This window comes from Ips typographus, linkage group LG16 (genome assembly GCF_016097725.1).
Source record: "Ips typographus isolate SLU linkage group LG16, UJ_Ityp_2.0, whole genome shotgun sequence".
Lineage (NCBI taxonomy): Eukaryota > Metazoa > Arthropoda > Insecta > Coleoptera > Curculionidae > Ips > Ips typographus.
In genome coordinates this window covers 3965541-3977283 of record NC_138437.1, presented here as the reverse complement: position 1 = coordinate 3977283, position 11743 = coordinate 3965541, and the positions used below count along the sequence as shown (strand labels likewise).

Sequence of the window (11743 nt, the reverse complement as noted above, 5' to 3'; positions counted from 1 at the left end):
GTTTGTTTTCTAAATTAATCAATAATGAATTAGTAATAAAGCTTCTTGGGAACCTGGAATTTGAAGCTGTCTGTTACCTACATTTTTTAAAATTATGTTGAATTATCATTGCACGCACAGGAATCGTTTTTGCCATGCGTAGTTGGTTTGAAATTGTATGAGAGCGCGATCTATCACCGAATAACTGAACTTCTCATTTAACCTCCATTAATTGCGAAACTTAACCCCTTTCAACAGACTAGGTATTTGGCATTTTGATATTTAGTAAAACGTGGTATCGTCGTATCGTGGTAAAACCAACGCCCAACAAGAAACAAGATAAAAGATTCAAGAAAGTGTTATTGTTTGCTTACAAATTCAACGATAATAATTAGAAAAATGTCTGAATTCAGAAACCTGTAAGTATTTTTGTTGGTCAACAATGGATAGATGATTTCCAATATTTCTTTTCGATATTTTAGGACATTGAAGGATATAAAGAATTTCCCGTTACTCATCAGTAGGTTTTCTGTTGCAGATCTGCAGGAGATCGCTGAGTTTAAGACTAACTTGCTTAGCAATCCGTAAGTAGACACTTATTCATCAATCAATATTATCTATTGAATGTTAAGAACACAGGAATTACAAATCTAAGTACCATTTCATCTTTTATTTTTCAAGGAGAATATCACCTGAGATTTTGATTTTGATTTGAATTTTGATTTTATGGACAACCTAACCTATTTTGTTTCCAAGAAAACAAGTCTCAAAAATTTTAGTTTTTTCTTTTAACTGAAATTTACCGTTTTTCTTTATTTTTTAGGCACTGTAGAAATAGAAGGAGACATCAGTATGAGCTAAGTCTCGTATATTTTGCCATTTGGAAGAAAAACATGGGCCCTGTGTTCCAGGACATTGAAGCCAGAGGTGTTAATAAGGGAGAAGAAGGAGAAACTGAAAATATAGAGAAAATGGAGGAGTGTTAAATGGGAAAAATTAAGGTGGTTGTCTCGTGTAACATTTTTTGAAAAAATCTATAAAAAAAATTACAGCTCTGAATATTAAAGTTTGTAAACGTTTTTTCAGCCAATGCATCTAGATTCACTTTCATATCAGTATCTTAATGTGCTAGCAATAGAAAAATACTTTTTTTTTCAGAGCTATAACATTTCAAAGGGTGGGTTTTTTTGAAAAACGTTATATGAAACACCCAACTTAGTTTCAACCGATCACTAACCCATTTCTTCTAGTATTATCTACAGTCTGTATAATAAATAAGTGCATAACGTTGTATCACCTTTAAATATACAGGTTGATTTATAATAAGTTGAAATTACTTTTCCTTAAATCTGGATATGTTGCAGAATTTGTTTTATGTAAAATTGTGCACCATACCCAAATATGCCTTAACCCCAATTCTGCTACCCAAAAACTAAATAAATATTTGTTACTCCTTTCTATAATCAATTACTAAAGTAATCAAATTCCGAATCTAGTTTTAAATTTAACTGCTAAACATTCAAATTGCTTCTCCTATGTTGCTAACCAAGCACCATTTGGCGCAGGAAACGCCTTTGCCATGCGTCTCTAATTTGCCTTATAGTACCATCTATCCGCGAGTTACTTAAATATCTCGACATCTAGTGTCTTGAATGAACTGGCTGAAGTAGATTGCTGTTTATATTTCAGTTTTGTTTTCTTATGTTTGTGAGCAATAATTATTACATACTAAAACAAAATATTTATGTGGAATTTTGAAATTTACCTTGCGCACTATTAAGCGCAGGAAACGCTTTTGCCATGCGTTGTTATATTTCCTGACAGGGCCATCTAGCGTCGAGCTTTCTAACTGCCCATGTGATGACACTGATGACACTTGTTAGGAGCGACCATATTGTTGTTGTGTTACTTTGTTTACTTGTGAGTTTGCGCAAAAAGCGATCCTAAAATTTAAAATAATAATTATATAAATGGACCCGTAAGTATGTGTAATTGATAATAATTAATCAATATAAAGTCTTTTTCGGTATTCGAGGAGCGTCACATATTTGTCCGTAGAACTTCGAAATCAACTGATTCACTGTTCCCTTGAAGAACTTGAGGAGCTAGCTAAATTTAAACAGGAATTACTTCAAGACAAGTAAGTATCCACTTTAGTTTCACCTAGATAATCAAAATGTGAATGGAATTTGTAGCATACAAAATTCAAATCACAGTACTAGCTCTACAATGTTTTCCTTCAATATCAGTGAGGAATATCAACTTTTAGCGTAACACGTTCTTTTTTAGCAGAATAGTGCTGCCTGATCATCTCTCTATCAGAAATAGCAACCTCTATTGTAGGTTCTCATAGCTTTTGTAATGCATAAGATTGTCAGTATCTGCACTTTGTTAAGGATGTTTTTTGTAGTATCTTATCATGCCAAACAGTTGTAAATAATCCCCAGTCTAATGTAGTTCTTTGTTACATTTACTTTAAGATACCTGGACTCTAATTCTTGAAAGCAGGGAACGGAATTCTCAAAAGAAGTGTTGATAGAATATGATAGAAGAAGTTGACAATGGTGGGTTTCTGTCACATCCTACAGATTTTTCTATTGATAACTCTCCTCCCTTGTTTCAGGAATATGCACCCAGAAGTTTCAAATACAGATTTTAATTGGTATGTGTATTTTTCAGGAGATTGTGGAGGGCACGTCCAGTTGAGATGAAGGGAAAAGAACATGAGCTGAATGTCAGTAGTTATGAAATTTGGAAGAGGAAGTACCAGCTGGTATTAGTGGAAATGAAAGCCAAATTCACAAAAAACGAAGAAAGCAATTAAAATGTTATCGTGTTCATTCAGCTTCTGATTGTTTACATATTTTGTATAGGGTACTTCGTAATTATGCTAAAAGATTTTGATCATCTATTCTCCTACTCATTTTAGAGGGATTTCTGGAAAGTTTGTGATTTTATTGTTGGGACATTTTATTTTCATAGCCGTAATTGTAAAACGTCTTAAAAACTAAACCCATATAGCACTTTCCACCACTTTGAAAACCAAATATCACAACAATAAGCTCTTAAATTGAAAAATTATATTCAAGAAGGCTCCTTGTAAAATGACTGAGAGAAATGTTAACATATTTACTCAACACTCTGTTAATTTCATATATTTTGATGTGATTGTGCTATAATTTTTTGTAAATTGTAAGTAACTAATTTATATTGCCTTTTTAAAAATGTTAGATACTTCTTAGTATTGGTTAAGATTAGTACAACTTTCTAGATAGATTGTCTATGTAGATAGATGTTCTTGATAGATAGATTGTTGTTGGATTAGATTAAGGTATTTCTATAAAGAAAACTTGTCAGAGCTAACTTGGTTCGATTTTTGATCATTGTACCATTTAAGCTGTTACAATATATTAATATCATGTCTTTTTTTTAAATTTAATTAATGTTAATATCATGTCTGTTTAATTTAATAATTGTTACTTTTTTGAGTTTGTTAAGGTTAGTTGTTAAACCGGTGTTTCATATTAATATTAAACTTAATCCCAATGAGATTATCAAGTAGTTTTTTTATACTTCCTTTAAAAATCATTATTCGTAGTCACTAATAATTGTGTGAATATAAACAGCACAGTCTTATAGAACTTTTGGATTGTACAATTGAAATTACTTAAATGTTCCTTAAGTTTCTTTGTGTCGGAACTAGTTAGTTTTGTTAATTTTTTTTTCCTCTTTCTTATTATCCAGCAACGTTATAGAGAAGTTAAGTTAATAATTATAATCATTGAATTAAAAAGTAATATATTTAGAAATGTTTAGCAACTTTATTCTTTGATGCCACATTATTCAGGTCTGGTAATAAGCTGCTCAGCGCTTACCATGTCATTTTCTAGTTTAAAGAGAGAACATTTACATAAATAAAATCAAAAGGAAGTTCATATTTGCATCAAATTAATGATACTTACTAGGAGATTATTATGTTCAAAATACTGAAGTTGTGGCTTTATAAATATACTTCCATTTAACTTCAGCCTCTGAAAGGCTATGGAATCATCATCTATCCTCGAATTTGTTAGCATTGATATATATGTATAAAGATAGTAATAGGAAGGAAACAATTAATATCTTCATAAATTAATTTCAATAATAACAATTTTTCTATTTGGTTTTAATGAACTTTAATACCGTGCTGTGTGATACACCTAACAAACGTAAATTAGATTACATAATACGCTCTGTATATACATATATACATTGCAGCAATAAAGAATGCTTTCCTAGGTAAAAGTAATTACTTTAAAAACTTTAAATTTGGAAAAGATAAAACTAATCAGGTATGTAGGTACAGATCGATTTTGCGTAACAATGGGAAAATGTTAAAAAATTATGTATTGAGGTTATTCTTATAAACCATTCATAGTTAAGTTAATGAAAAACAACAACAAAAGTAAAGAAATTGGTTTTCTTGAAAAATTGAATTGCAAATTATGTTGGTTGCCTACCAAACGTACGAGTTTAGGTCCTACGCGCAAGAAACGTCTTCAGCATGCGTAGTAACACGTTACAGCTCATGTCATGCAGCGCCATCTGTGAATTTTTTTTGGAAGCTCTACAAGATCGTTTTTATCGACATTACGACATTTTGTTTTCAAACAAGCGTCCATTTTCCCGTGTTGATCACTTGTAATTTTGCTTTTCTTTTGGCGTCTCTCAAAACACCCGAATTTTGAGCCGATTACTGTGACTTACATTCCGAGAACCATGCCTACCCCGAAATACAAAATGTTTACGTACGTATACTTTGGCACGATAAGTTAGCTTGTTCCAACTTTTGCATTCCAGATACATGGCCAAAGTGTCTGATGAGTTTATATGCACCATGGTCTTCTTGGAGACTGAGGAGCTTGAAGAATGGGCAAGATTCAAGGCTGACATCCTTACCGATGAGTAAGTACCAATTTTATTGACCCTTAATCAGTTTGTTAGTCAAATCAGTTTGCCAGTCAGTGATATTTCTAAAACCTGGATTCCAATATGTCCGACAAGCATCATTTTGCTTGCTAAGAAGTATCATGAGATCAGAAATCTTGTCTTGTTTTGTTGCAAAACAAGACATTATATAAGTGTTTGTAGTTGCAATTTTCTTGTCTTGTTTTGCAATGGAATTCCAGCCAAGAATCGTACAACCCTACTAACTAAGAATAAGACCTACTATAAACTATAAAATGATGAAAACAACTAGAATTTTCTCTCTAATTGTATTACTTGTCTGTTTGGTTCAATATGCCATCTGTTGTTCTTCTTTCAGCATATTATGCTTTAGAATGCATGCACAGTTATTCTGAATGTTTGTAGTTTTTCAATTTAGAGGTGGTAAAAAGAGGAATAATTGCAATTTGCAGCCTAAATGTCTAGCCTTTCCAATCAAACTAATATAAGTAAACTAAAACAAGTCTAAATTGGAATAACCTGATGGTTTCCACAACGAATAGTTTTATAATATAAACTAGTCAGTTTTTGATAATTTTATTTATACAAATTCTTCTTGCAAATTGTCAAACTAGAGTAAACATTTTAGTGTAAAGCGAGAAGACGTTTAGTCTAATAAAATTGTTTTTCAAGATAATTGTCACTATAAAACACTTTAGTGCTTTTCAGTTTTAATTTTTCAGATATAGGCTTATAGGCAGGTACGGTAAGATGCATTTTAATTTTTCCTACTGTAAATATAATATACAGGGGCTATAAAAAACTAGGACAAACAGGAATACTGCATTTTCAAAACTCAAACCACCCCAAACAAAACTGTGTGGTAATAATCAAAGTAGGAAGTAGGCACAGAAAAAAATTTGAAACTTGGGACCCTGTGTATCAAAAAAGTGGCCCAAAATTTTGCTAAAATTAATTGCCTGAAATTGCCTCTTTCATTTTCTTTTCACACAAAAAAGTAAAAAAAAAACAAGAAAAATAAGCTGTGTTAAAGCAGTCTAACTGAAAATGTGTTTATTCAAATAATAAAAAATGTAACATCACAAATTACACAACTTATTTTAACTTAAATTATGTTTTCCAAATTTGTGACTAGTTTGAATTTATATAAAAAATGTATTTTGGCAAAAATAATTGTCACGTTAAAGGCATGATAAAAAATTTGTTTAATCACATAAAATTAAGTGAAAACTGCATAATTGCCCCCATTTGCAATCCTATTTTAAACCAAGTTTAAGCTAAGTTTGGCTTTGAATGTGATCTAAATCAGTCTAAATCACGTTTAACTTAAGCTTGGCTTAGGAAAGACCGTGCAATAAGCCCTTTCTTTTTACATGGAAATAAACCTCTGGTTGGTTGGTGGAATACAGCTTTAAAACTGTGGAAAAGTTGGAAACTAGGTATTATTTAGCATTTTGTTTGCTTTTTGGTAAAGCACCATTGGTTTAAAACTTGATGGTAAGAAGTTAATATTTGCAATTTAAATAAAGATCCATTAGTATTGTCTGGGTTTTATTTGTCCTTTATTGTGTCGACCTGTCCTTTTTTGCATAATGTCTGCAACCCATAAAGCATGGGAATTGTCGGAATATAGTAAGTATAGTAGTATAATAAGTTCTTGCTAATTAAGCCGTACATTTTTAGCTCTGAACATGTAAAATAATTTATAATTACACTACATACTACACATTTTTATTTTGAAAGGAAAAAAGTCTGTTTTTTTATATGAGACACCCTGTATGTTATTACGTCATTAGATTTTTTCTATCCGACGCTACAAAACAACCCTTTATGCCCTATAATTTCTGAGATATTTACAATTAAATTTTCACTGAAAAAACAATACATAATACACTTCTAGTTTCAATGGACAAAAAGTACATTTTTTCAAATGGGACACTCTGTATATTATTACGTCATTTTGTAGCCCCAATTTAGGGCTACTTAACTTATCAGTGCTGTACTAAAGGTTAATGGTTTCTGAGATATTTGAGGTTAAACATTCTGAAAAAGTTCGGTTGAAAGTTCCTTCATGGATTTGAAACCCAAAAAAATGGTATTTTATATGGGACACCCTGTATTATACGCCATAAGAGGTTATGTTGGTTTGTTTTCATTTTGTTGTCAATTTTTTAACTAGGTTTGTTCAAATAGGATATAAACTTTGCTTAAAATTAACAAAATTTTTAATTCAGTTATATCACAGCTTTTTAAATACGTTCATAATTCAAAAATAGCATTTCCAGAAATATGGCCTTAACAATAAAACATAAATTTATTTCAAATTTGTCGAAACGGGAATTTTCAAATTGCCCGCCAACTACAAAACGTACTTCATTTCCGTTTTTTAGGATGCGTAGTAGTCTTTCGCGTTTCTTTGACAGCGCCATCTAGCGTCGAGCTTGTAAATCTCGCCTAACAACGCTTTAGGTTATAATTCTCCATTTTGTTTTCACAGCAATTTGTTGCAAGTTTGTTGTTGCTCCCAATATTTTGCAATTTAAAGTCAATAATCAATCAAATCAAGTCAAATAACTGTGAGAACTGCTTCTAACGATGAGCTTGTACGTATTCTTGTGTGATTTAAATAATTTGTATTGTTCCAATTAATGTTTGTTGATGTTTTTAAGGTACCTAGACATAGCGTCTGTACCCTTTCTAAAAACAATGTATGCTTCTACCCTTCAAGAACTTGAATACTGGGCAGAGTTTAAACGAGAATTCCTAACAGATCCGTAAGTCGTCTTTAAATTTGATCACTGATTTTTATATATGTACCTACAAGGGCTGAAAGGCAGTCAAAATACATGATTTTTTACATATAAGGCTCCACGGAAACGTCCAAAAACCATAACCAATATGTTTCACCACATTCCAGATTAAAATTGATATTTTTTGAGCATCTAGATTGTATTTTTACTTTTTTTTGAATGTCACCGTGTAGAGGGTACGTTGTTTTCTTGATTTTGAACTCAAAAAGTACATAAGCAGGACACACTTTTGGTTGTTGGCTACCTAAAACCAACCAAACAATGCAAAATTCTTGTAATACATTTTTCATATAATTTCAATTTTGCTTTACATGGGTACAATTTGTCCAGAATGCTGCTTTATCACCAATGATTTGAGATTTTTGAACAATGTGTGTGTAATACTTGCTTAGAAAACATTAACAGCATCCTTTAACGTTTTTGTAGTAACCCATACATACTTGAGTAAAATAAATGTGAGACTCTTAAAACCATTTTTCAATTTTGGCAACCGAAATCAATATACAGGGTGCCAAATTTAAATTTTTAGCGTTGGGCTTTTAGTTATGAGCTGCATCAATCCCAAAATTTGAATCTTAATACAAATTTTAACTAGATGCTGTGGAAATGTAGTGAAACTAAGTCAAAAAGAAGTAATTTAAAGTTTGACAGTCTGTGTATCAAACAAAGTGGCCTAACTTGCTCATGTTTTAGCTAATAGAGTTGTCATATTTAAAATTTGGTTGATTTAGAATGATTCTTGGTTTTAGCTTTATCATTTTATTAGCAATGGATTTTGCACAGGCAGTTTTCTGATCATTACTAGGTTTTTAAATTATCTTAGGTTGTAATTTATGTTTTTCTCGAGGTTTTTCTTCAAAACTTAATGGAAATGAAACCAATGAAAATTTGATTGAGAAGGAGATGACAGTTTTAGTGTAATGGTTTTTTCCGTTACGTTTTGAGATGAAACCAAGCACACACATAAACTAGAAATTACAAGGCACTTCAGTAATAATGACTAAATTAAATAAATACAAATTAGGTCTACAAAAAAATATACGCAATGAATCTCTCTAATAAAAACGCTGTTAGTGACCTATTTTATAACTTTTGAAGTAGTGGTTTAATATCAAAATTCCTTACAATCAACATACTTTTTAAAACACAAAAACTAAATATTAATAAACATAAATTTATTTTCAGACGTTGGGACAACTACCCTGACGAGAAAATAAGAATGCAAGTGGAGCTTGACACTCTTGATTTCGAAATTTGGAAACGCAAAATGGTTCCGGTGCTGAAGAGCATCAGAGCCAAGGCAGTACCCGAATTAGACTTGTTCGCACTCCTGGGTTTGTAAACATGTTCCTCGTTTACTTAACCCTTTTTTGTCTACTATTGTTTGCTATAATATTTTTGTAAAAAATTTCAAACGTTTCGAAATTTGCATGTGAAATTAAACATGACAAGTTTCTTGTCATGTTCGATCATTTTTTGCACACATTTTGGATTAAAATTGTCATTGTTTATTACAGATGAAGTTTGAGAACTTGTCAAATATCGAAACGTTTAGAAAATTACTTGTGATGTTTAATCAATTAATGTGTGCACCTTGTCACTATATGTGCACTCAAATTGTTCGCAAGTAAATTACCATTTAGGTATTTGTTTTTACTTGTTTAATCTTTGTCTGCGCCTTGTTACTATATGTGCATTCAAATTTCCAGCAAGTAAATAAATTTTTGTTTATGTACTGAGTTTGTTTATTACTACTGAAGTTCAGAAGTCTACATTTAAACTTGTGTGGTATGTTAGACATAAGCGTATGATGTGGTCTAAAGGAAAACAATGTCTTTGATTTATGAAGTATGATTCAAATTAATTTTATATTGACGTCACGAGAATTCGTCTTTCACGAGCTTCATAGAACAAACAAGAGTTTCTATTTGGTTTCCTTAAGTGCCACAGGCCAAATGTAACCTAGCTTTGTCTCGGTTACTACGACCAATATTTGACTTTATACTGTTAAGTTTTCCAGTTAACCACAAACCATATTCTCTTTGTGTTTGCAAGATTCCCACACTGACCGATTCAATTGTCGCTTAGGGACCAATGATGCACGGGAATGAAAGTTCATCATACTAAAGCAGAACGTCACTTAAATTTTAATTAGATGACGAAAAAGATAAAACTAAAATAGAAAAGGCGCAGGCGGCAGTATTGATAAATTAGCTTCCCAGCAACTCATAAATCCTCTTGAGAGCGAAACTCTTAGAAAAACATTATGATAATTAGACTGATTTCGTCTTGTAATTATATACGTATATTATTTGAGTTACGAGGGTTATAGATTAATTATGTATTTTACTAATTTTGACAGTATTGCTTTTGTACAAGGTTTTCATAACTTGGAGGAGTATGATGGGCCAGTTATCTACGTGGTGGTTTTCTGATTGGTATGTGTGTGTGGCAAATTGACTGTTTTAGGAATGCTTTTGATTGTTCTTTTCGATAAACACTTAAGTGAAAGAAGCAACAGGATTTGAAAGGTCGGAAGGGGTCATAGAAAGCGCACGCTTGCCACCATTCGCACGCGACTGTGCGACGGGTTAAGCCGTTTTACAGGCACATTTCCAACCAGATTCGCGAACAGCGAAGTTCTACACAGTTCTCGCTAGAAACTCTTCTTCTCTCCTTCTCTCTGTCGTATCGGAAACACATTTTTGTCGGTTAACTTTTTGGTTTGTGGGTGCCGGACAATTCTGCCTCCAAAGTGGCCGGTAAGTTCCTTTTTCTTTTTTGGAAAGCTTTGCGAGTGGATCTATGCAGTTTCACAAAAGTTTTCCAAAGTTTTTCCTTTTGTTTGGATTTTTAAGAAAACTTTCAAGTTGAAGTAAAACTGCATAAGTCCTGGGAACATCATAAAACACGAGGAAGCGTGTATATTTATTCGTTGTATCAAGCACACGCCAAACCCGTTTTTTGCGGTATATTTCAGAGAGAGTTAGATCAGTTTTTAAACTTTTCCAGGCATCGCGCGCTATTTTAGCTTTCTCAGCTTTTTATAATTTATCTGTTCGAACGGTATTGCCACAATATACTATATTAATCTGTAAACTTGCTTAAGTTATACTAACTTTTGGCTCTATTGATTCAATAGTAATGTACTTAATTAAGTAAATAGCCTAAACTATGCAAAACCAACAATCGATATATATTGAAAACAGCTAAGCCGTATTAATATTAAGCCTGAAGTTAAATTTCAATTTGAACTTCGCTGGACTAGTCGATACAGCGGTCACATTTAATCTCTCAACCTTCGCAAAATGGCTGTAAGACAATTGGTTGAATAACAAACGACTAGAGATAATTGACCCAATCTTACTGCTTCTCGCCATATTAAATTACGCAAGTTCACTCTTTACACTACTTAGGAATTTACGCAAACCACGATTGCTCATTAGGTGCGGCTTAGCAATGCATAAGAGGATTTGGTTTGTGGTTTGCAACTCTTGAATAAAGAAGAATTTCATGTTAAAATTATCCTTGATAGAAAACTTATTTGGGTACACTTTGGAGTCATCATTAAAATGTCTCTTGAAAATGAAAAAGAGTCTGGTATAAGTAACGTATTTTTAGAGTGATTTTTCAAGTTGTCTTTAAGTACCAAAGCTCGTATACAGGGTGTTACAAATTCCAAGCATTAGCATTGCTATCTCAGACACTATAGTTTTGATAGAGCTTTAGTTAAATGGAGGCAAAGTTGCGCAATTTATTTTTATTGACAATAACCAAAAAAGTCAAATTTATATTTTATTTTTTTTTACTTTATGATTGATTATTCTGTAAAATCAATGGCACCTTCTGGAGGCACTTTTTATGCTCTTCAAGAAAATAGTTTTAGTTTTCGGCTCCGACGTTTCGTTTTTTAGATACCATCATCAACTTCAATTTTTCAAATACGGACCTAAAATTTTCATTTTGTTTTTAGTAGCTACAGACTTTCCTAAACTAATGATGTGTAC

At 32.0% G+C, this 11743-nt stretch overlaps 1 protein-coding gene and 2 long non-coding RNA genes across 4 annotated transcripts in view; all 3 read left to right on the top strand.

Annotated features, from left to right (window-relative positions):
- Nucleotides 1–225: 225 nt before the first annotated feature.
- Nucleotides 226–1313, top strand: LOC145739023 (uncharacterized). Its single transcript, XR_014180892.1, has 3 exons — nt 226–398; nt 462–563; nt 803–1313. It is a non-coding gene; the product is annotated as an uncharacterized LOC145739023 (long non-coding RNA).
- Nucleotides 1314–4608: 3295 nt separating this feature from the next.
- LOC145738871 (uncharacterized) lies at nt 4609–9471 on the top strand. 2 transcript variants are annotated; one of them, XR_014180879.1, is made up of 3 exons: nt 4609–4766; nt 4819–4923; nt 8922–9471. It is a non-coding gene; the product is annotated as an uncharacterized LOC145738871 (long non-coding RNA). The 2 variants fall into 2 exon arrangements; XR_014180880.1 differs by lacking the exons at nt 4609–4766; nt 4819–4923 and adding exons at nt 7397–7529; nt 7596–7700.
- An 887-nt stretch (nt 9472–10358) lies between these two features.
- Nucleotides 10359–11743, top strand: part of LOC145738858 (lachesin-like) — a 90055-nt gene continuing 88670 nt past the window's right edge. The window contains exon 1 of the mRNA XM_081993980.1: nt 10359–10498. The gene's annotated coding sequence lies outside the window, so the exon portion shown is untranslated. The remainder of the gene's footprint in view (nt 10499–11743) is intronic.